The following is a 22,674-nucleotide window of genomic DNA, read 5'->3' on the forward strand; positions in this document are numbered from 1 at the left end:
CCCAGTGCATCTTATTTGTTTATTCCTAAAAAGTTCAGAATATGCTCAATAATCATGATATCATCAGAATCAAATCTATGTATGTATAGTCAATTACAACTCAAATTGTCTTACATTTGTGACCTTGCCTGTAGTAGAGTATATAATCTTTCCATATAAAAGATAGCATAAGTTATTAAATACAGGACAATCACTAACTGGTTATAACATAGAGTTCACAAATTAAATCCTCTTCATATACAATTAAACATGGTTATATGTGATGCAACATTAATCCCAAATAGGAATGTTAACACCTGGCCACATATAATTAAAATATGTTAACTGATTTTAATGGGCTGGGTATTGTGAGCAGCTTGTGGTTGAATTTGTATTAAGACCATTTGCTTTACCAAGCTCCTATAATGAGATATTGAAAAGGAAAACCTGCCCAGCATATCTTAATACGCAGCAAAGTAATATTGTTGGTGGAACAAGGCAAGGCTTGTGTGAAATGGATGTCTCTTGAATACCATGTTTGTTTGCATGTAAGAGTTACATTTTAGTTAAATGCTGAAATAATATTTTCTACAATAATGAATTCAACTAAGCCAGAAAGGCCATAGATATGATTTCTGTCTTGTGTTGCTTTAGTTACTCATAGCCGCACTGGTAATATGTATGCTATTTTGGCCTTAAAGTCCCAATGTTAGTAAACTCCAGTTAACTGGAATTCTAACTACTTACAACAGCCTGGTGGCTCAGTGGTTAGCACTGTTGCCTCACAACACCAGGGACCCTCGGACAACTGTCTGTGTGAAGTTTGTACGTTCTCGCCGTGTCTGCATGGGTTTCTTCTGAGTGCTTCTGTTTCCTCCCACAGTCCAAAGATGTGCAGGCCAGGTGAATTGGCCATATTAAATTGCCCATACATGTTACGTGTATTAGTTAGAGGGAAATGGGTCTGGGTGGGTTACTCTTCGAAGGGTCAGTGTGGACTTGTTGGGCCAAAGGGCCTGTATCCAGACTGTAGGGGAAATCTAATCTAATCTCGTAGACTCTAACCTTATTATTATGTCCAGTTTTATCCTATATAGGTCACCTGTAGATTTTGGGTGAGGCAGAATTGGCCTCAGAACCTAAGTAACTAATGTTTCAATGATTGGCTTTTGAGACAATGCCATCACATGCAACCTTTTTTAATGAAAGTAGCAAATTGGAATTGATGGGAAGTGCTGTTTGGATGTATGTATTTGAACAAGACTCGGAGGTGACGATGTTGGACTGGGGTGGACAAAGTTAAAAATCACACTACATCAGATTATAGACAAACAGGATCATTTGAAAGCACTAGCTTTCAGAGCGCCAATCCTTCATCAGGTAGTTGGACTGAAAGCTATTGCTTCCAAATAAACCTGTTGGACTATAACCTGGTGTTGTGTGATTATTAACTTTATTTGAGTAATTTTAGATGTGAGTGAAAATATAATATTATCTGTAATGTCATGTAACAATTGATTTATTAGTGTAGGCACCATAATTTTATTCCAAACTCATGAGAGCACTATTGGTCAACACTTTCTTTCACTAGTGATTAGCCTCAACAGGAGGAATTGTTGATGCAGTGATTTTGTTTTTAATTTGAGACCAGCAATTTCAGCAACAGAAGCAACATAGTATTGCTTCTTGTAAAAGTACATTCAAAGATTAGCAGAAAAGGTGAGAACATGAAATTGAGGCAAGAATTCAAGCTTCTTGAATAGTGGAGGAGGTCTCCTCCTAATTCATATGTTTGTATCCCAAGTGATGTTTGCCGCTCCCATTTCCCTGCTTGAATAGGCTCCAAATACTTTGTCATAGAATCATAGAATCAACCATCTGGCCCATTATGCCTGTGCCACCTCATTAAAGGAGTATCTAATTAGTCCCACTCTCCTGAATTTTCTCTGAGTCACATCCATTTGTTTCCCTTTAAGTATTTATCAAATTTCTTTTGGAAAATTTAATATTGAATTTGTTTCCATTATCTAGCCAAATAGTTCATAACAACTCTGTCTTTTTTTTAAGAAAAAAGCCTGCTCAACTCTCATTGTTTTGCCAATTGCCTTACATTTGCATCCTCTAGTTACCAAACCTCCTGTCTCTGGAAACAATTTCTCTTTAATTACTCTGTCAAAATGTCTCATGCGTTTTTGAACACCAATATTATTTTTTTCCTTAACCAGAGAAGTATGAATGATTGTATAATGTTAATGACTTTGACATTCAGTAATACAGAGGTAAATCCATGTGACCCATTACACATCATTATGGAACCCAGTGGTCCAGCCAACATGCTCTCTTTTTGCAAAAAGTAAGAGGCATTTGGATGGGTATATGAATCGGAAGGGTTTGGAGGGATATGGGATGGGTGCTGGCAGGTGGGACTAGATTGGATTGGGATATCTGGTCGGCATGGAAGGGTGAGACCGAAGGGTCTGTTTCCATGTTGTACACCTCTATGACTCTATGACTCTAAAAATGAATACAGCCTTACTAGTTGAAAGAACCTTGTACCAGTGTTATCTAAAGGTAGGACCAATCATTACAGGCTGGTTGCTAGTTGATTACCTCTGACCATTGTTTTAATCCTACTGGTACTTCCTCTAATTGTTTAAATTGGTAAAGTCTATAGATAGTGATGTGCTTTGTCCTGATGAACCTTCTGCTGGTATCAAAGATCCAATTGCACCCAGGTATGAGTGCTCTGGTAGGGTTTTGTCCAGGTCCTGAGCAGTGGCCACATGGAACAAGTCAAGTGCCAGAGGGAGAGCAAAAAGAGGGAGAGCAACAAGAGGGAGAAGGGCTCTCAATAACAAGTCATATCCACTCACAGTGCTCCTGAGCAAATCTACTAACCTGAAACTCAGAGTGGAGCATAGTGTGAGATGGCTGCATTCCAGCTAGGACATTGTCACTGAAATCTGCCAACTGCATAAGTATCTCAAAGATTTGAGCAATAGTTGAAGCGAGCAGTTTTAAGCTCCTGCTATACAAAAGCCACTAATTAGTGTTCACCATTAAAAGGATGTTGCCATGAATCCAAAAAGGTATTCTGCCTAACACACAAATGAATAATGTGACATTTGAATTTCAGTGCTTGTGTAATGCCAGGTATGTAGATTATACATTCCAAAGCCTGACAGATTGTATCAAACAGCATACTGCTGTAACAAATGAAGTACTAACCGAATTGAAACAGCCTGCACTTGCAAAACTTATAACTGTGTGATTCTACAATAGGACAATATTTGCTGGATAATCCTCCATATGTGAAGAATTACGCAGATAGCATAGGATTGTTTGTTGGGCTGTCAGTGCAGTGCACTTGCAAGTACAGGTTAGTACATATATTAATATATATAGCCCTGTTATTTACAGACCAGAAACAACATATACATCTACTGTGCCTATTTCAACTCAACAAAATTGGTGATAACTATTTTCTTTTGCATTTCTCCAGGGCAAAGCCCAGACCAATCAAAGTCAAAATGCTTGGTTCACAACTTAATTTTTTTAAAAATCTATTATTCTAATCAACATGTTCAGAGATATTATTAAAAAGCTCTGGAAGGTTGGAACTGGGATAAGGTGGGAAAGGGGAAATGAGGAAATTAGTAAAATCCACATTGATGCCATGGTGTTGGATGGTCCTGAGGCAGAAGATGAGGCGTTCTTCCTCCAGGTGTCAGGTGGTTAGGGAGTGACGAAGGAGGAGGCTCAGCACCTGCATGTCCTTGGCAGAGTGGGAGAGGGAGTCAAAGTGTTCGGCCATGGGGCGGTGGGGTTTCACCAGTTTCCTCATTTCCCCTCTCCCCACCTTATCCCAGTTTTAACCTTTCAACTCAGCACCATCCTCATGACCTGTCCTATCTGTCCATCTTCCTTCCAACCTAACCACTCCACCCTTCCCTCTGACCTATCAACATTACCCTCACTTCAATCCACCTATCACTCAGCTACCTTCCCCCCCAGCCCTATCCCCCCTCCTATTTATCTCACCACTCCCACGGCTCCCAGTCTCATTCCTGATGAAGGGAATTTGCATGAAATGTCGATTTTCCTGCTCCTTAGATGCTGCCTGACTTGCTGTGCTTTGCCAGCACCACACTCTCGACTCTAATCTCCAGCATCTGCAGTCCTCATTTTTGTCTCAGCCTTAATGGGTGCGTTTACTAAGGCAATGCCTCTACCAATCAGAGTTGACCTGCTAGCCAAACAACACATTCCTCACGACACATAACTGTAGGTTTTCCTATTTGAATTGGTATTCCTGCAAATTGTCCTGATGATTGAAGTTGAAAAGCTTTGGCAAAATATGTTTTTCCAGAAATACTCTAGCATTTTAATGGATTGAAAGTAACTAACAGCTGTGGTCATGTATTTGGCATATATGGACTGTTCTTATTATATCTGATTAGGTTTGTAAGTGACATATTTTATAAAGTGTACAATTATAATCCTGATTCATCCCCTGTCTATGTGGTCTCTTTTTGACAGACATCCTTTCCTCCAGAGAGAAACTGTTTGAACTCCCCTGCTTGGTGCCTTCTGTAACTATCATCACTTGCTATTGGAGGCCATGTTACAATATCATTTGCACCTAAGAATCTAAATTCAAATAGTTTGATTGAAAACAGCTATAATATTGATGTGGTTGATCTGTTGTAGGAATCAGGAACCTGTACATTTAATATTTGTCCAATATGAGAACAAATGTTGAAATGGCACTTTATTACACTGAAAACTAACACCAAACCATAGCTTGACATCCAGAAATTAGAACACAAGAACACAAAGACAGACAATGATAACTGATCAAGAAAGGACAAAGATGCCATTCAGTTGCTAATTAACTGCAGAAAGGAATACTGAAAACAAATGACAGATTTTTAAATCAATTTATTTTCAGACAGATTTATGTAGAAACAACAGCTGGAGCAACTTAAAGCAAGTTTCAATTCTTAGTATTGGAAGGTTGACTCCAAAATGGTTTGCAAACAGGATATTAAGTACCTTTTGAAATGTTTTATTTACTACTAATGGCAAAAGATTAGTAAAACTAAGAAAGAGACTACAAAAGGAAACCATGAACCTCCGGAAGACCTTTAAAGAACTTGAAAAGAATTTCATAATTAAATGCTATTAGTTTGTTAGAGATATTTGCATAGATAGTCAAAGAAAGGATAGATCTTCCCAGATTCCTTTTCAGCTATCAGTGCCCTGAATTCTGTATTTTTATTGCACTATAATTTAGTAAGTGAAAACACATTTTTTTCTTTTGGGTAATCCATGAAACCATCTATACTTGGCTGAGAGTGGCAAAAGGTCAACAGCAGGGTTGAAACCTTATGGTCATCCATAATTTAGCTGAATTGTCACAATTTTTTTCAAATGATTTTGAGATACCTTTTAATGCCTGTGAAGTGGTGCAGTAGTTTCTCATTGAAAGAACATTGTTTAATTCCTCCTGTGGTTGATGTGCATTCTATTCCTCCATGTTTTCCAGTTTTTACCACAACTAATGCTATAAATTGAGTTTCATCTTGTCAGAGGACCTCTAATCTCAACAGCCAAATGCGAATATCTATTCTCTGGATATATATATTATCAAATGTCTTTATGTAGTATAAGAGTACGTTGGATCATTTCCAGAATGCTCTTCACTACCTTTGGAATCGGATACATAATTTAATGCATGAATATTTCTCCCTAATAGCTAATCGTAATGTCTAACAGAAGAGAAATATGAGTTATATTTGCATGTTGTTGGAGTCAGTTAAAAATTGGTGAATTTCAGCCCAGGTCCCTCTGTTCATTCTTTTCATTTCCAAAGTATGGGTATTTCTGACAAGATCAGCATTTATTGAGCATGCGTATTGCCCTTGAGAAAATGTCTGTGGGCTTTCCTTAACTACTGCAATCTGTGTGGTGAATTGTGATTCCACACTTCCAAGATAGGGATTGTCAGATTTTTATTCAGTAACAATGAAGAAACAGCAATACATATAATACTTGGAGGAGAAATTGGAGGTTGCACTGTTCCTATATATTTTTTCTTTCCAGTTGGGACAAGAATGCGTTTGAGTGATGCTGTTGAAAATGTTTTGAAGAGCTACTGCAGCACATTTAATGGATAGTATTCAATGCAACATGGTCAATTGTTTCCAGCTAATCTGTTATATACCAACCAAATAAATTCCTTTGATCTTGTTGCTGTTATATTTTTGGAATTCGGAGTGATTGAACCCATTCAGGAAAATGAAAAGTATTCCATCACATACTTATCTTGTGCCTTGCAGATAGTGTCGGGCCTTGGTAGAGATTGGAAATGAGCCACTTGCTGCAGATGGTCTAACAGCAATGGCATATCTAGTCCAGTTCAGTATCTTGGCAATAGTGATACGAATGGTGAAGAGTTTGACCATTTTCATGTGATTGACTATCTAGATGATATGGTTAAGCCCTCTGTTGCCGGAAATGAATACTTCTTGGTACCTATATGCGAATGTTATTTGTCACCAATCATCAAGATTCTGGATGTTGTCCAAGTCTAGTTGCATGTAGACATGAACTGCTTCATTACCTGAGGAGTTGTGAATTGAGCAAAACATTGCACAATCAACACCAAAATACCATACGTCTGACTTTATCAAAGAAATAAGGTTATTGTTAAATAACTGAAAGAAGTTGGGTGGGAATGTGTGGGCAGTAGGAATCTCTTTCTAACAAACCCCAGCAGTGTTCAGGGCTGAGATGATTGATCTTTAATAACCACAATCGTCTTCCTTCATGTCAAATATATTTCCACACACTTGTGAGACTTTTCCTTGATCCTCCTTGATATAAATTTTAATAGGCTTCCTTTGTTGAATTATTAATTGCAAGCTATTTTGGCCATGAGAAGCACAAAATTGGCCCATTTAGCCCATCGAGACTGCTCTACCATACGATGATGGCTGATATATTTCTCAACCCCATTCTCCTGTCTTCTCTCTGTAACACTATTTCCCCCTACTAATTAACGAAGGTTCTGATGTCATAGGCAGTCACTCTAACTTGACCCTTGGATATTAAATCTTGTATTTTTGAATAAGTTTTACAATACAATGGCAATGGCAGAACTAAAGCAAAGCATTGGTCATTAATGAGGAAATGCCTCCTTGATAGCACTATTAATGACTTCTTCCATCAGCTGAGGATTGGAATTACATTAATGGGGCAATGCTTGACCAGTTTGAAATTATTTTAATTGCTTTTTATGAACAGGACATACCTGTGTAGTTATTCACATTGCCAGGCAGATGCCAGTACTAAAGAAAGGTGCCAATTAGTATTGCAGCACAAGTCCTCGAGACTACATCCAGGATCTTGTAATGCTGTATCAATGCACTCTGCTATTCCTTGATGGTACATGGATTGAATCAAAATGCTAGAAACAGGCAATTGTGATGTTGGGGACCTTAAAAAAAGTTTATCTCTTCCAATTTCTATCTGAAGATGGTTGCAAATTCTTCATGATTGTGCAACTTGGATTCAGGCTACTTTTCCAATAAACATTGTTTCCAGGAATGTAAGAAGCAATTTTGAGACACCAATATCATTCTTCAGATATTAGTTTCTAAAACAACCTTCTCTTTTTAAATTGTATTTCAAACCAATCAGAAATGGAAATTAAATCTTTCTAAGAGAATAGCTGTGCAAACAAAATTATGCTACAATGAACTGGAAAATTAACGGTTGAGAAAATAACATTGGATGATGTAAATTGATTTTGTCAAGTTATTTTGACAGATAATTATTCTAGGTGGAAGCAGTCTTTGAAATTAAGGTCAGAAATTAGGAATGGACATTACACAGTAATATCAAATACTACTTGATTATACTTTTGAAGGTTTACAAGATTGCTATCATATAAACTTTCATAGAGGATCCAAGAATTTAAGATATCTGCATACATTAAAATAGTTGCTAACATAGACTTGGGTAAAACAGAAGGAAAAAGCTGGTACTTATTAATTCATGTAAGTAGCTGTTGTTGACAGGGCCAGCATTTATTGTCCATCCCTAGTTGCCCCTGATAAGGTGTTGGTGAACTGCCTTCTTGAACAACTGCTGTTCATTTAATGTAGGTCGACACACAATACTGGAAAGGAAGGAGTTTCAAGATTTTGATCCAGCGACATCGAAGGAACTGTGATATACTTCTGCGTCAGGATGGTGAGTGGCTTGGAGGGGAGCTTGCAGGTGGTAGTAGTGTTCCCATGTCTCAGCTGTCCTTGTCCTTCTAGATGTGGCTAGTTGTGCATTTAGAAGATGCTGCCTAAAGAGCCTTGGTAAATTTCTGCACTGCACCTTGCAGGTTATATTTAGTACACTGAACTCAGCTCTGACCTGTAGTTTGTGTAATTGTTTAGCTCTGTCAATCACTAGTTACCTATGTTGTTTGGCATGAAAATAATCCTGTTTTGTAGCTTCACAAAGTTGACAGCCCTCAATTTTAGATATGCCTGCTGCTGTTCCAGACATGCTGACCTGTACACTTCATTGAACCAGAGATGAACCCCAACTTGAAGGCGATTGTAGAGTGGAAGAGATGCCGGACCATGATTTTGTAGATTATGCATACATTAATGGTTGAAATTGTGTTATTCTTTTATTAATAACTGCCAATAAACATTCCTAAAGTGTAGCAGAAACTCGGAGAAGACAAGAGAGAAAAGTGTTAGGAATCCATCAATGTTTCTTGAGCTCTGAATAGTAATTACTGCAATTTTAAGCTATAAGAGCTATGCATACAATGTATAGTATGAATGGGAATTATAATTATTTTTAATTTTCAATGTGAAATCAGATTACCATAGATAAAGAAGGCAAGAGGCTCTAAATGTAAAGCTTTCCCTGAAATTGTTGCAGACAAGCTGGAAAATTATGTGGTTTTGCAAGAACTGTACATAAACTTGTGAAAGCCCAATGTAAAGGTTTGATTTAAAATTTCTACATTTTCTAGCCTGTGTTCATCCTGTCAGCCAAGGGCATCACTGTCAGTTCGAATACATCACTTTTATACTCAGTTATCAGAAAGATGCATTGACATTATATCTGTGTTCTGATCTTAATACTTGCACAAATGCTTCAGCTGATCCTTGTCCCCATAAAACTGCTCTATGAACATTTCATTGTTACTCTGACATTACACCAGCTGGCTGAGGACCTATTATCCAATCTGCTTTTTTGGTGAGTGAATGTGATGTTCCTTATGGACTCTGCGATGACTCCTGGGATAAACATTGTTAATTTCACTTGCATAACCAACACAAAACACCATGGAAAAAGAAACATACTTTTGCAATGAAAACACCTTGTTAGAACCCCAACTACAATAGAAAGCAATCTTGTGCATGTCAATGTTTGGTTTCAGTTAGTTTTTATATGAATTATAGGAGCAAAATATGCTTTAAGGCTGATCTGAAGTAATCATATAAAGTTTATGCATTTGGGGTCTGGATTATTAAACAGTAATATATTTCACTGTGTGTATCAAATTTGTACCTGTCCTTTATGCAAAAGAAAATTCAAGATGTTCCTATTTTGTTCAAATATGCTCTGAGAGGCCAGTTTCTCCAATAGCGTGAAGTTCTCTAGGACTGTGCATTAAAGGCAGGGGATTAGTTATGCAGGTAGTATGCCAATGGGAATGTTCAAGGCTCTGACATTTGGTGAAGAGGGCACTGACATTGTGGGTCAGAGACATTGAATATGCCTCAAGGTGAGAGTTCCTTGTACATTTCAGTAGAAGATCAGATAAACTGTTGCCATAATAGCCAGGCAATCATTAGGAAGGGGGGTTCATGGACTGCCATTGGAGGCAGCTTCCACTTACCTGTTGGTTTTGATGTCAGCATTGACCTGTTTCTTAGTAGTAAGATCCCAGCAGAATCCCCAATTTTCCTCAAATTGGGCACTTCTGGTCCTGATTAATTGTTCCCTACTGCTCGACTGATCCTGGCTTGACCCCAGTTCCTGGCAAAATGTCCAGAGCTGGCAATTTATTGGGGAGCTTCCCAGACAATATATTTCCAGAATCACTCTGTTTCCAAAGTCACCTCCGCAGCACTAGAAAGATTTCACCCTCTCAGAGTTGGAAAGTCTAAAATCCTGAAATGTATCTGTTTCCCTGGCTTGGTCATTTTACAGAGTCAACAGTCCCAGACACGCCCTGTATCAATTCAGATGCTTCCTTTTAATTGCCATTTATTGATAGATTTTCAGTTTGGGAATATGACAAATGGAGTTTTAGAATATTTCATTATGTTTATGAGCTCAAAACACTATGCCTGATCTTGCTGAAAGGTTAGTATTTTATTTGCTTGTCACATAAATTTTAATTTTGTGAAGGGAAATGAGTATCCTCCAAATGATGATCCTCTGCTTCCCAGTGTTAGTTTTCAAACTTCAAGCTGTGTCCAAAGTAATAATCTATTAACAACTGCCAATTGAAAGAGAATCTGCCAGCCCTCTAAATTTTCTATCTGAATGCCAACAACAAGAAGATTTTTTAAGAGGCCTTCCGCTGCTGGTATATTCAAATTCAATTCTGATCATTGTATAAAAGAGTTTATATACTCACTAGATTGAACCTTCAGTGTATCGCATCAGATTTATCATACAAAATAGACTCTTTGTTTTATTTACCACTTTGAAGAGTGAATCATGGTAAAATGGCTGACTGGGATAAATATAACTAAGGGAAAGTGAAGAAGCAGATGCTGGAGATCAGAGTGAAGAGTGGGGTGCTGGAAAAGCACAGCAGGTCAGGCAGCATTCGAGGAGCAGGAGAATCGATGTTTCAGCCAAGTGCCCTTCATCAGGAATGAGGGATCTCCCTTGATAACATTGAAGGCAACAACCAAACTATTACATATATTTAGTGTACCAAATTTTTATGTTTTAAGTATAAATGAGGGAAAAAAAACCAAATAAGTTTCCTATTCTTAAGGTGAATATGAATTTGATGAATGTACAAAGAAATCTAGATGGGAGGAATTGTACTTGAACCTATTTAGCAAGAGTCTCTACAATGAAGAAACAAAAATCAAACATCATAAATTAGAAGATTCCATATGTGGAGTGGAAAATAGATGTGTTAGTCATGTGACTGAAATTGACTTCAGAAGCTTATTACTCCAAGACTAACAGAAATTAATGAACCTGGAAACTAGGATTAGTGTAAAAATTCCTCCAGCTAGCCAAGGGCAGTTCAGTTACTTTTATTTAGGATGATTTTTCCTGTATCGAAAGTTGGCTACAACCTCATCTGGAAATCCCAAGACCTCTCAAATTCCATTCACTACAAGAGAGAAGATATTTAGGCCTGCACCATGTACACCTGAAGTGATTCAATCTGAACATGATTTGCTTCTTGTATTCTGTTACCAATCTAGATGACTGTTGTGTTCTTCAGAATCCATCTTTACTTGTGTGTCTCTTTGCACGAGGAAGTAAGTGTGCTTGCTATAATTTCATTCTGGGGTAATGTTTGAATAAATATGACTTTTATTCTGATTTAAATTATTGAAGCATCTGTTTCATGTATTTTACTATCAACTACAATACTGAAAATGCTAAAAGACTTTTGTAACAGACTTATTTCTGCTGAAAAGAGGTGAGAAATAGGGCAAAGGTTTCTGCACCATTTTCTTTCTCCTGACCATAAAATCTGTCAATGTACTTGTCAATTGAGGAGAAACTTCAAATACTTTGAAAAGCATTCAATAATGTAAACAGCCAGTTACAAGTCCATATTTAACCATGTGAGTTGATAAGCGCAGTAAGAGGTGACCATAAATAGAATAATTAGAACATATTCTTGAACGACATTTTCAATTTTCCTATGTTTGGAATAATTTATTAAAATATTATAAACTTTCCATTAATTAAAGTTCTTATTGATCTATCTAATTAGTATACCTTAAAAGGGTATTGTATCAGATCAATTCTTCTATATTGGTTGAATGAGCAATGAAAAAATGCTGCCTACATCAGAGATGCACTCCCATTGATCTAAACTTCAGGTACAATTGATCTGCTGATAAGCATATGATCAATACAAATCATCAGTGGAATAAGTGGACTTTGCTGTTCTGAAAACAATTAGGCCAGCTGCTTTCTCATAATTTATTGCACACGCATGAATGATATTAATGGCTTAAGTGTCATCAGATTTTGAGAACATAAATCATAAGAAACCATTTGTCCTGAAAATACTTGTGATTCTTCTGAACTCTTTCACTGCTCAAAATTATGACTTCTTTTTGCAAATTTTACAAACTTGGAGAAACAAATAAAGTCGAACTACCCAATCTTATTGACATAGAACATGTGTTATCAATGGTTCAATTGATAAGTGCCCTTCCCAAACTACTGAAATCTGGAACTCTTAGCTGTGATCCCTCCTCAATGTTGAGTTGCTGATATCAGCTTGCTGGAGGGCAATAGTATAACTAATAATGACTTTAGTACATATGAACTAAAGGACAGTAACATTTTTGAGATTCCTACCTCTTACTGTTATTGAATGAACCACTTATAAATTCTTACCAGACAGATGTTGGAACAAGATATGATTGGGTGCAGCCAAATTCTACCCCCAGTTCAATCGTCTCTTGAGACAGTATTTTTGGTTAGGTAAGGATCTATTTGCCATACAGGCTGTCCAATGAAGGTTCACAGAACTCAGCTGGGAAGGTGGAGTTATCCCATGAGGAGACTAGGCCTATATTCTGAAGAGCTGAAAATGTGTTGCTGGAAAAGCGCAGCAGGTCAGGCAGCATCCAAGGAACAGGAGATTCGATGTTTCGGGCATAAGCCCTTCTTCAGGAATCCTGAAGAAGGGCTTATGCCCGAAATGTCGAATCTCCTGTTCCTTGGATGCTGCCTGACCTGCTGCGCTTTTCCAGCAACACATTTTCAGCTCTGATCTCCAGCATCTGCAGACCTCACTTTCTCCTCCTATATTCTGAAGAATTTAGAAGAATGAGAGGTGATTTAATAGAAGCATATGAAATATTTTTTAGATTAGATTATTTACAGAGTGGAAACAGGCCCTTTGGCCGAACAAGTCCACACTGACCCATCGAAGTGCAACCCACCCAGATCCATTCCCCCCTTCATCTAACACTACAGGCAATTTAGCATGGCCAGTTCACCTAACCTGCACATTTTGGATTGTGGGAGGAAACCCATGCAGACATGGGGAGAATGTACAAACTCCACATAAAGAGTCGCCTGAGACAGGAATTGAACTCGGTTCTCTAATGCTATGAAGCAGCAGTGCTAACCACTGTGCCAGCATACCGCTCAAAAATGCTTATGGGGTTTGACAGGATAACAAGCAGGAAGGATGTTTCTCTTGGATGGGATGGTTAGAACAAGAAGACACAATCTCAGAATAAGAAGTCATCTCAGACTTGGAAGTAGGGGAATGCCTTCATTCAGAGAGTGGTGATACTTTGGACTTTACCTCAGAGGGCAATGGATGCTTAGGCATTGAGCATATTCGATTTCCTATGTTTAGGTACATAAATGAAGATTGGTAAATTGGGAAAAGCATAAACAAGGGTTCTGGTGCCTGTGTACCACACCAGAAGATAATCCATGCACGTGGAGCAGTGCTGCATTCTCTACATTTCATGATCTGCACAAATATTAACTGTACTGATTAAGCATTTGGTTCTGGAGGATCTATAGAGAGGCTGTATTTCTAATGGTTATCAACAATAGCCTCTACGTTTACAATTATGACCCTCCCTTTATTGTCCTGGAGTTCTTTCAATTCCCCATTTCCAATTTCATCCTCCTTCATTGTCTCAACTGCATCTCCACAGTCCACTTCAGAGACTGTCCTTTTGTGGTTCCTCTTCTTCCTGTCTCAATGTTTCTGATGGCTGCTCTTCCCGTCCTTAAAAATCCGAATCCAGGCAGAGTCTTCAGTTACGAGCTGAAAAGGTGTTGCTGGTTAAAGCACAGCAGGTTAGGCAGCATCCAAGGAACAGGAAATTCGACGTTTCAGGCCAGAGCCCTTCATCAGTTATCCTGGCCACACAGCATAATTTCCTCCTTATCCTCACTTTAAAAGTTTTCTCTGAACTCTTTGAATGCTTTTTGTGGTTGTCTCTTCTAAGTAATTTGTTACCATTCCGTGTACATTCAACGTGAAAAGAACTCTAATGAAAGATGTTTGATCAGGTAAAGGCTATGTAAATAGCATGGCTGTTGTGACACTGCTATAGTTTTCCAGTTGAGGGCAGAAATCAACGCTTGGACTTTCCTGATCTGCATGGGTCCTGTGCCATATATTGAATCTGTGGCGAATTGCATGAACTGTGGCCAACCCTGGTGTTTGCAGTTGACTTTATGCTTTACTCAATTGTTTTTAGATATGTTATGTTTGAGCAGAGGCCGTACATATTGGGGCTACGTTTCACATCTGTCACGTATACACTCTCATGTAAAAGAAATGCCATTGCATGTACACATGTGGCCGTTTCTTTTGGCTGCTCCCCTCCTTCTTCAGACAAACATCCGTTTTTAAAAGCCAATTTTCTTTATTGTAGTAACGGGAGCTCGCTCTCACTTGGGTCACTGCGCCATCTAGCACGATAATCACGAAAGTACTCTTGATTCAAAGCCTGGGGGCTCGGGCGTGGAAGAGGGGCAGTTTCAATCTGAAAACGAATCATTTTTATAAAGCTGGCGTTTCACGTTGTTTGGAACGTTCCTACTTTGCACGGCTGGCCGTCCAACAACAACTATTTCTTCCTTTAAGGAAAGACACAGATTCCCTACTACAGACCGTCCAGGAAGTGACAAGCCGACTTCCCTTTGCAATTTCAGCTGATCAGTAGTTGTGAGTGGACGGCTCCACATCAGGAAGAGAGGGGTTTTTTTCAGAGGGAAGTGGAACAGTGCGGGAGAGGTCGGAGCGGAGGAAGGCTGCCGGCTGTCTGGACGGGAGAGTGCAAAGAAGTTCGGCAAGGTATTTGCTGAGCGAGGGGGCGAGGGGCCGCACGGAATGGGTTCGGGCAAGTTGACACGGTGGGTCCCTCCCTGTCTTGTGGCGAAGTGGAGTGGCTGTGTGCGGATATTGTTACAATGTGTAGCGTCCAAGGCTCTGATACTGAGTTTGTGACAGAGCTGAGGCAGCCTAGGCAGAAGCAGCGTGAACAACAGCTGAAACCTTTCTACTGGGGTGAACATGTCCTCAGCTTCGCACCTCCAGGAATTGTGAGGGCAAAAAAAAAGACGCTCAAATGAGCGGAAATCTGATTTGAAGAAATAACGTTGGAGTAACAAAAATATATATTTTACGTGTGTATATATAGGTATATCTAAGATCCAGCACGTCTCTGCATCCTCTTCATCCTGAAAGGATGGATGATCCTGTGGGTATTAATTTTCATGTGACTATACAGTAGTTTCATATCCAGCCCGTGCCAAAAGTAATATTTAAATAAACAAGAACGGGCAAATGCTCACATTGAACCTATTGTTCAATAGTTTTAACTTTGATTTTTAATTTATTAAGAAATCATGCGGTGGAGTTTGAGGGAGGTGGAAAGTGCTTTATTTGTTTGGAGGAGGCGCTGATTGGTATTTTTAGTGACAGCTTCAGCTTTTGGAGTCTCTGCTTCTGGCTGAATCCTTTCCAGCTCATTGAGAGCAGTTTGCCAGCGCACTGCTGGGCTGCACATGGCGAGGGCTCGATACACTAAGTCTGCCCTTGAAGGCTGCCATAGGAAGATCGCATTCCCAGCAGTACACCAATGACTTGGGGAAACGCCAGTAATCCCAGGGACTTTTCCTCCGCGTGTTTGCGTTCTCGTTGTCACATTTGTATTAAAGGGAAAGTCCTTCAAGTTTTGTTTTTTTGGGGGAGGGGTGGGGAACAAGGTTCATAAGGCATGATTTCTTACAGTCTGCAGCAAAACAAAACCCGTTTCGAACAAATAATTGTATAGATAATTACGGAGCCATCATCGTCTTGGAACAACCGTGTTGCCATCAACATTACTTTGCTCTCTGGAAAGAATCGGGTGGCAGTTAAAATATTTTATGTATTTACGTTTTGCCTGGGTAGCTTTTGCGAGCGTGTAAAATTTTAGCCTATTTGTTGATGTTCTGATAGAACTTCTTGATTTTGTTTCGTGAAACAGTTGACTGGCTTTCTTGATGTCTCAAGACAAAGTAGAGATGATGTTTCTTTTTAACTGTGTTGACAAATGAAGGCATGACTTGCTGCCAAGATCAGCTACGGTAGTATATTCCTCCTGTACAGGCTAGTGCTACAATACGTGACTGTTTGTAGTTGGGAGAATGGAATGTGTAAGGTATTTTGAGGTTTAAGATTGGTGTCACATAGAGAACCCTGTACAGTATATGGTAAGTACATTTGGACGCCTTTATGAAGGCAGTTGGCAGCAGTGCATTGTAGCATGATATTTCTAAGACATGAGTTGTACTTGTTCCCTTTAGTCACAGACCACTTAGAGGCATTGGCCAAAGTTCTATTTCCCCTTTTAGAGTCTCAACAGTTTCAATGTTTGATCTTTTCCAATGAAAGCATGTCCTATTATTTTACTTTAGTACAACACTTGTTTCCTAATAGCTTTTGAGAAAGAATGGAAAAGAATTACAAATATTTGAAAAGTTTAATTCCTTTGAGTTGGCAGATAGCTTGGTTATCTCACTTCCCAGAGAGGACCCACAATGAAGAGATTGTTTTAAAAAGTCTAAGCTTGTGCAAGTTGATGCAGAGAGGCTGAGGGTTATAATTACACAATTAAATTGCAACTCATTATCCAAGGTGGATCATTTCCATGCAAATACTTAATTCTTTAACATATACACAGAACTCACTCACACTTCCAACACATGTTGTATCTTTGGAATGTGCCAAGCACTGTTACAGAAAATGGATTACTTTTGGGATGTAATTGTTGTTGTTGTTTTATAGGCAAGTAATTTTGGTGACATTAGTTGAGGCAGGAATATTGGCCGAGAGACTAGAACTCCCACCTTTTGATTGAAAAATAATTTTACTCAACATATCATTCACCAACATTTTAGCATTCCTTCATCAAATGATATATCAGCCTGGATTATATGCTCCAATGTTTGCATGGGGCTTGAATCCACAACCTGTGACTCAGTAGCAAAAGACTTACCAAATGAATATGCTGATATGTTCCTTTTTTAAATGGCATCAAGTCTCAGCTAATTTTCAAACAGCAAGAACTTTCATTTATATCCTTCCTTAATTAGGCAAAAGTGAGGACTGCAGATGCTGGAAATCAGAGTTTAGATTAGAGTGATGCTGGAAAAGCACAGCAGGTCAGGCAGTATCTGAGGAGCAGCTCCCCTTCCTTAATTAGCCCTAATCCATAAGGGGATGTAAAAGTTTCCCTCAATTCATTACATTTCTGTGTACAATATTCATTTCTTCATCCGGTTTCTAATGTTGTCCACCCATCTGGTCCTCTGACTTAAGTGTTTTTTCTGAATCTTTCATCTTCTGCTGTTGACCACGTTTTCCAATGGCTGTACTTTTTTCAATTTTTCACCAGCTAAAAGGCAATGAAATGGTACTCTAGCTTTCCTGTGGTTAAATTCATTTCAGTAGCATCTTTTAGCTTTGTAAAATGTTCTGAAGTGCTTCAAGAAATAACTTGAAGATTAAACCTTTACATCTCTTCATGACCTTAGGATGTCTCAACTAGCTTCACAAAAAAAGGAAACATTTTTTGAAGTTTAGTCACAGATATACAATAATCATTTTTCAAATTTGGAAATGCTATGAACAGCAATGATCTAAATTGTCAAATAAGCTTTTCTTGTGTGATGTTGTTTAAGGGATACATATTGATCATGGCACTGGGAAAAATAGCCACTTTTTTTTGAATAGTGACATGGAATGTTTTACATCAACTTGAGAAAGCACAAAGCACCTTATCTAAAGAGGGCACCTTGAAAATGTAATCCCTTTCTGCACAGTGCTGAGTATCGGATTATTTTGGAACAAGGAATAGTTTTAACTTTGTGATAATCAAGTATTAAGCAATGAAACCAATATCCAAGTCTACATTCTTTTCACCAAAAGTGATTGTGCCAAATCAGTTTATGCATGATTAAGAACAATGGGTGGATTTGGGTGATGTATGAAATGAAACAAACTTGAGCACTGTCAGAATTTGATCAATGGACAAAGTTCTTGCCATTTTTCCTATGTATGCTTATTTACATATTTTTATATATTTCAGGGGAATTCTCTAACATTGAAATGTAGTCTTAAGGCTTCCTTTTTGGAGAATTATGCAGTGTGCATTAAAAATAGTTACAAATTATTAATGTGAAAAAAGTAATCATTCCTTACTGATCAATGCTATAAAAGTGAAGGACCACCATTTTGATTGTGTTCCCTTGGAAAGAACTTTGGATTAAAAGAATTTGCTCTTGCATTGGGCCAGTTGTATGTTTTTATTTGTTTGCTGATTGTAATTTGGTCAGCTTTTTCACATCATTTACTTTACCTGCACTAATGACAGTGTGAGGCTGACCAATTAATTGGGAACAAACTCGCACCAGTTTTGTCAGAGGTGATATGTACCACTGTCAAAGCTGGCACTAGAACATGCCTCTGAAGATTGTGCTGTCAAAGAGAAAAAGTTCAGTGCCATATTTTTGTTCAAAGTTAGCCAAAGACTTGGCACATGCCAGAGGGGCTACTACTTTTCCTGAACTACTAATTACCAGTTCAGAATCTCAACTGAAGATTTTCATCCCTGAACAAAGCAGCAATTTTTTAAAAAACCTTGAATTGTGATTTCCGAAAGTATGTGGAATACTGTCTTTAACAATTGCACACTTGTTATCTGCAATGTTAAGTGCTGATCTAGCAAAGGACAAATTGTTTTTTAATATAAACAATAACAGTTCCTCACCCTGGTGGGTATAGACCATGATGATGCCAAATAAAATTCCTGGACTGTGCTGTGATAGTCGATTCCAGCTGGGAAGCAGTAAAGCACAACAATTGTTTGCAATTCCCCTCAGACAGTGAAAAGAAAATCAGTAGGAATGCCCATTCCTGACTAATTAGCTGTAACCCCTTTCTGTGGATCTGTATCAGAAAGGAGGAGGAGGAGGAGGATGAAGAAGAGAGAGGAAAACAGGAGAAATTCTGCAGAGCTACTTCCAGTTTTCCAACTATACATCCCAATTTTCATGTTGAGTCACCGTTTAAGTACAGAAGATTGACCAAGTCAACTGTTACCAAGTGTTGCCTCATTTCTTTAAGTCTTGGTAGTCCTAGGTAACTGCATGATCAGATTAAATAGGCACCATCCCTGTGTAATGTTATTGGCAAAAATTTCTTTAGGATGGAGGATGTCAGGAAGAAGAATACTTTTTACTCTCATTAACATATGGGAAGTAACAACATGTTTTGGCAATGATTTGCATTGTTCATCTGCAAACACTTTTTATTTGTAATGGTTTCCATTTGTGTGTTTTCATGAACATTTACAGTAGCAATTACTTCAAAAGTGATTTATTAGAAAACCACATGTATTAATTCATTGCAAAATCTTAACTTTCTTGGGATAAGAAACCATCTTGCTAGATTTAAACATGATTTGGTCATGTCACAGTTACTGTTGCTTTGTCACTGTTAGGTAAGTAAACCCAAAGTTGAACAAAGACTTGCAGGTGCCCTGCAGGCAATTCAAAAGGGTGAGTTCATAGCAGTTTCTGTTAAACATTTGTTTCTAACTGAGAATTTATTTCAGAATGTTAGCAGAAAGTTTTAAAGTCTTTTGTTTGAAACATTAATAAGATTGGATAACACAATTACACATGGATTGGATCCGCCCACATAAGTGTCTTCTGCACTGAGTGCTGCTAAATTGTACTTACTGATGTCTAAAAGCAGGGACTGTCAGCAAAGTCATTAACAAGACATACTATTCACAGATATGTGATGATTTCTTGTGTCTTTTTAAAAAACATCTTCCTTGTTCACTGAGTATTGAATAATTTCTTAGAATTTTGGGGTATTTTCTAGGAATTTTTCCCCTTCCTATATTAGTCTTTTTGAATTAACATACAAAATAGTAAAGCACATTTTATAAAAAAACTGGAAGTGATTGAAAGGTAGTAATACAATCCAAATCTGCATTACAAACTTCGATAGCAATTAATCAATTATAGGTTATTAATTCAATATGTTAAGTTACTGTGTTTGTTTTTGGCTCACCTTTACATTAAAAACAACTTGCAACACACCATTTTAATATGCAGCAATCGCTATTACCAATAACATACTTTTAAAAATATAAAATTCCAGTTAATTGCTGAATATGAATATTATCAATTTAGTCTGTGCGTGCTTCCTGATATTCCTGCATGCTGAAATGTACAGACATTTTGCCTCCAGCTGCACATTCACTTCTAGATCCTGGCAGACTAGCTTGATGTGGAGTTCATTATGTTTTAGAAAAGCATGCAATCTGATCCCTCAGTGGTTCATGAGGATTCTCCCACTGTCAAAATTCACCTCCATGGCAATGTAAATCATATGGGCCTCATATCCAAGTAGAAATGCAGATTAGACTCCAATTCTAAACTGATCATTGACATTTGTCATTCCTTCCTTCCAGAGAAGAAAAATCCAGGCTTCCTTTTAGTTTTTAACCACTATGTCACAAAAGCATTTTGTCGTCTATACTTTAGGGTAGATCACATTACTTTTATTTTTAAAATTAAAGACAGCTCCAAAACACATAAATATATGTTCCAATATACTACAGCCTTCACAGGGAAGGATTAATGATTTGCAACACATTATTAAGAAATAATAGTTGTTGAAACAATATATTCATGGAAAATGAATTTTCAAGCTGAGGATTTTTTTGGTGAAAACTATAGTCTACATTTCCTGTGTAACAAGATGGAACAAGGGACACAGCCATATTTATTATGAGAATCCATGGTTTATTACAGTCGTAATTTTAGATTTTCTGTTTCATGAGATCTGTGTTTTTACACTTTAATAACATGGCTTGCCAATCATCAAATTGAAGCAATCTGCCAGTTAGAAATTTGTTTCTGACCCATGTGGCCACTGAGTGAAAATAATTAGCAATGTATTGAGGCAAGTGTACAATGGAACATTTTGTATTGTCTCATTTAGCTTGTGAATTACAAAACCTAAGAATTTGTGAAAAGCAATCATAATACACCTTGGTCCTAAATAAAACTGTTTCTTCATGAAAAATATTCTAGATAAATAGCTTTCCATCAAAATTAAAGAAAGCAATTTTTATAGGAGCTGATAATGCCATTTTTAGATTTTTATTGTGCTATTTTCTAAAGGATCAATGCTATCTGTTACAACTTGTCTGTCAAGGCTCATTGTCTTTTTACAGTTGGAGAGCACATTGAAATCATCGGTATCATGCCATTGAATTCAGTGTCAGATTTTCATTTATTTTAGTTTTTTTTTAAAAAAGCTAAGTAATGAGTGAAACAATTTTGTAAATTTCCTGGTTTACAGATGCAGAAGTAAAACTCCACTCAGCAGAGAGCACAGCAGAAATGATATGGAATTTTTGGAGATTTCCTTGGACTGAGTCTGCCTCAACAAGCTGTCTCAATACCATTCACTAAAAAAGTCAAGTTGAGGTACAGTGCTCTGCATACCTGCTCATTAATCTACTGCTTGAAACCTTTAAGCTGTTAAACTAAAGCAGACACATTAGCTTGTTCCACTTATTAACTCCTTTTGTTTCAATTGCAGGTTGTGCAATGCTTTTTCAGAAATTAGTATTAATTGAAATAATGGTTAACACAGTTTTAAAAATCTGCAAATGTTTAAGAGTTGAAATAAGTAAATAAACAGTGAATTACACTTCATATTAGTCTGTAACTGTATAGAAGGGGAGGAAAATCAGTTAATGTAGGGGTGAAGACTCCAATTTTGGGGTCGAGTCCTGAGACAGCAATGCAACTAAATTACCAAACCTACATTCCCACAAATCCCATCCACCCCCACCCCAACCAACAGTCTCACAGAGGGGTCACACCAATTTTTGAACCTCAAAAGGTCACCATCTGAAAAGTTTCAGTAGCATTGGGTTAATGTTTTAGACATGAGATATTCCTATATAAAATTGGAAACCTGGAAGTGATTCAGTCTTTGAGGTTTTGCTGCATCTTAGTCCATATCATTGAAATAGTTTGCAAGAGACATCTTATCGAATTTTACAGATGAGATTGTGGCTTTGACGCATCAGGGAATATATCCTTCTTATGAATTGTCTGTATGTTATATCTATGTAGTTATCAGCACATGCTGGTTCTATAATGTGGTGTGGTTTGGTATGAACCAATGATTCCAAATGCACTGAAATGTCAGCCTGCATATGCCATGAGGGTAGGTGTGACATCGAAGCTCAAAGAGATAGATGTGAAAATGGAAAGCTTTCTTCAAACTTGTATAAGAACACAACTTAAAAGCAGAAATAGGTCATTCAGACCATTGAATCTATTCATCATTCAGTGGGTTCATGGCTGATCTGATAATCCTTAACTTCATTTTCC

General features: G+C 37.8%; 1 protein-coding gene across 3 annotated transcripts in view; it reads left to right on the forward strand.

Annotated features, from left to right (window-relative positions):
* The first annotated feature begins 14,694 nt into the window (after nt 1-14,694).
* fam53b (family with sequence similarity 53 member B) overlaps nt 14,695-22,674 on the forward strand; it is a 128,001-nt gene continuing 120,021 nt past the window's right edge. For 2 of the 3 annotated variants that reach the window (XM_060842020.1, XM_060842022.1), the window contains exons 1-2: nt 15,218-15,461; nt 21,629-21,756. The gene's annotated coding sequence lies outside the window, so the exon portion shown is untranslated. Of the gene's footprint in view, nt 15,056-15,217; nt 15,462-21,628; nt 21,757-22,674 lie in introns of those variants that run through there. The other variant, XM_060842023.1, reaches the window with a different exon arrangement.

The sequence above is a fragment of the Hemiscyllium ocellatum genome, chromosome 22 (genome assembly GCF_020745735.1).
Source record: "Hemiscyllium ocellatum isolate sHemOce1 chromosome 22, sHemOce1.pat.X.cur, whole genome shotgun sequence".
Lineage (NCBI taxonomy): Eukaryota > Metazoa > Chordata > Chondrichthyes > Orectolobiformes > Hemiscylliidae > Hemiscyllium > Hemiscyllium ocellatum.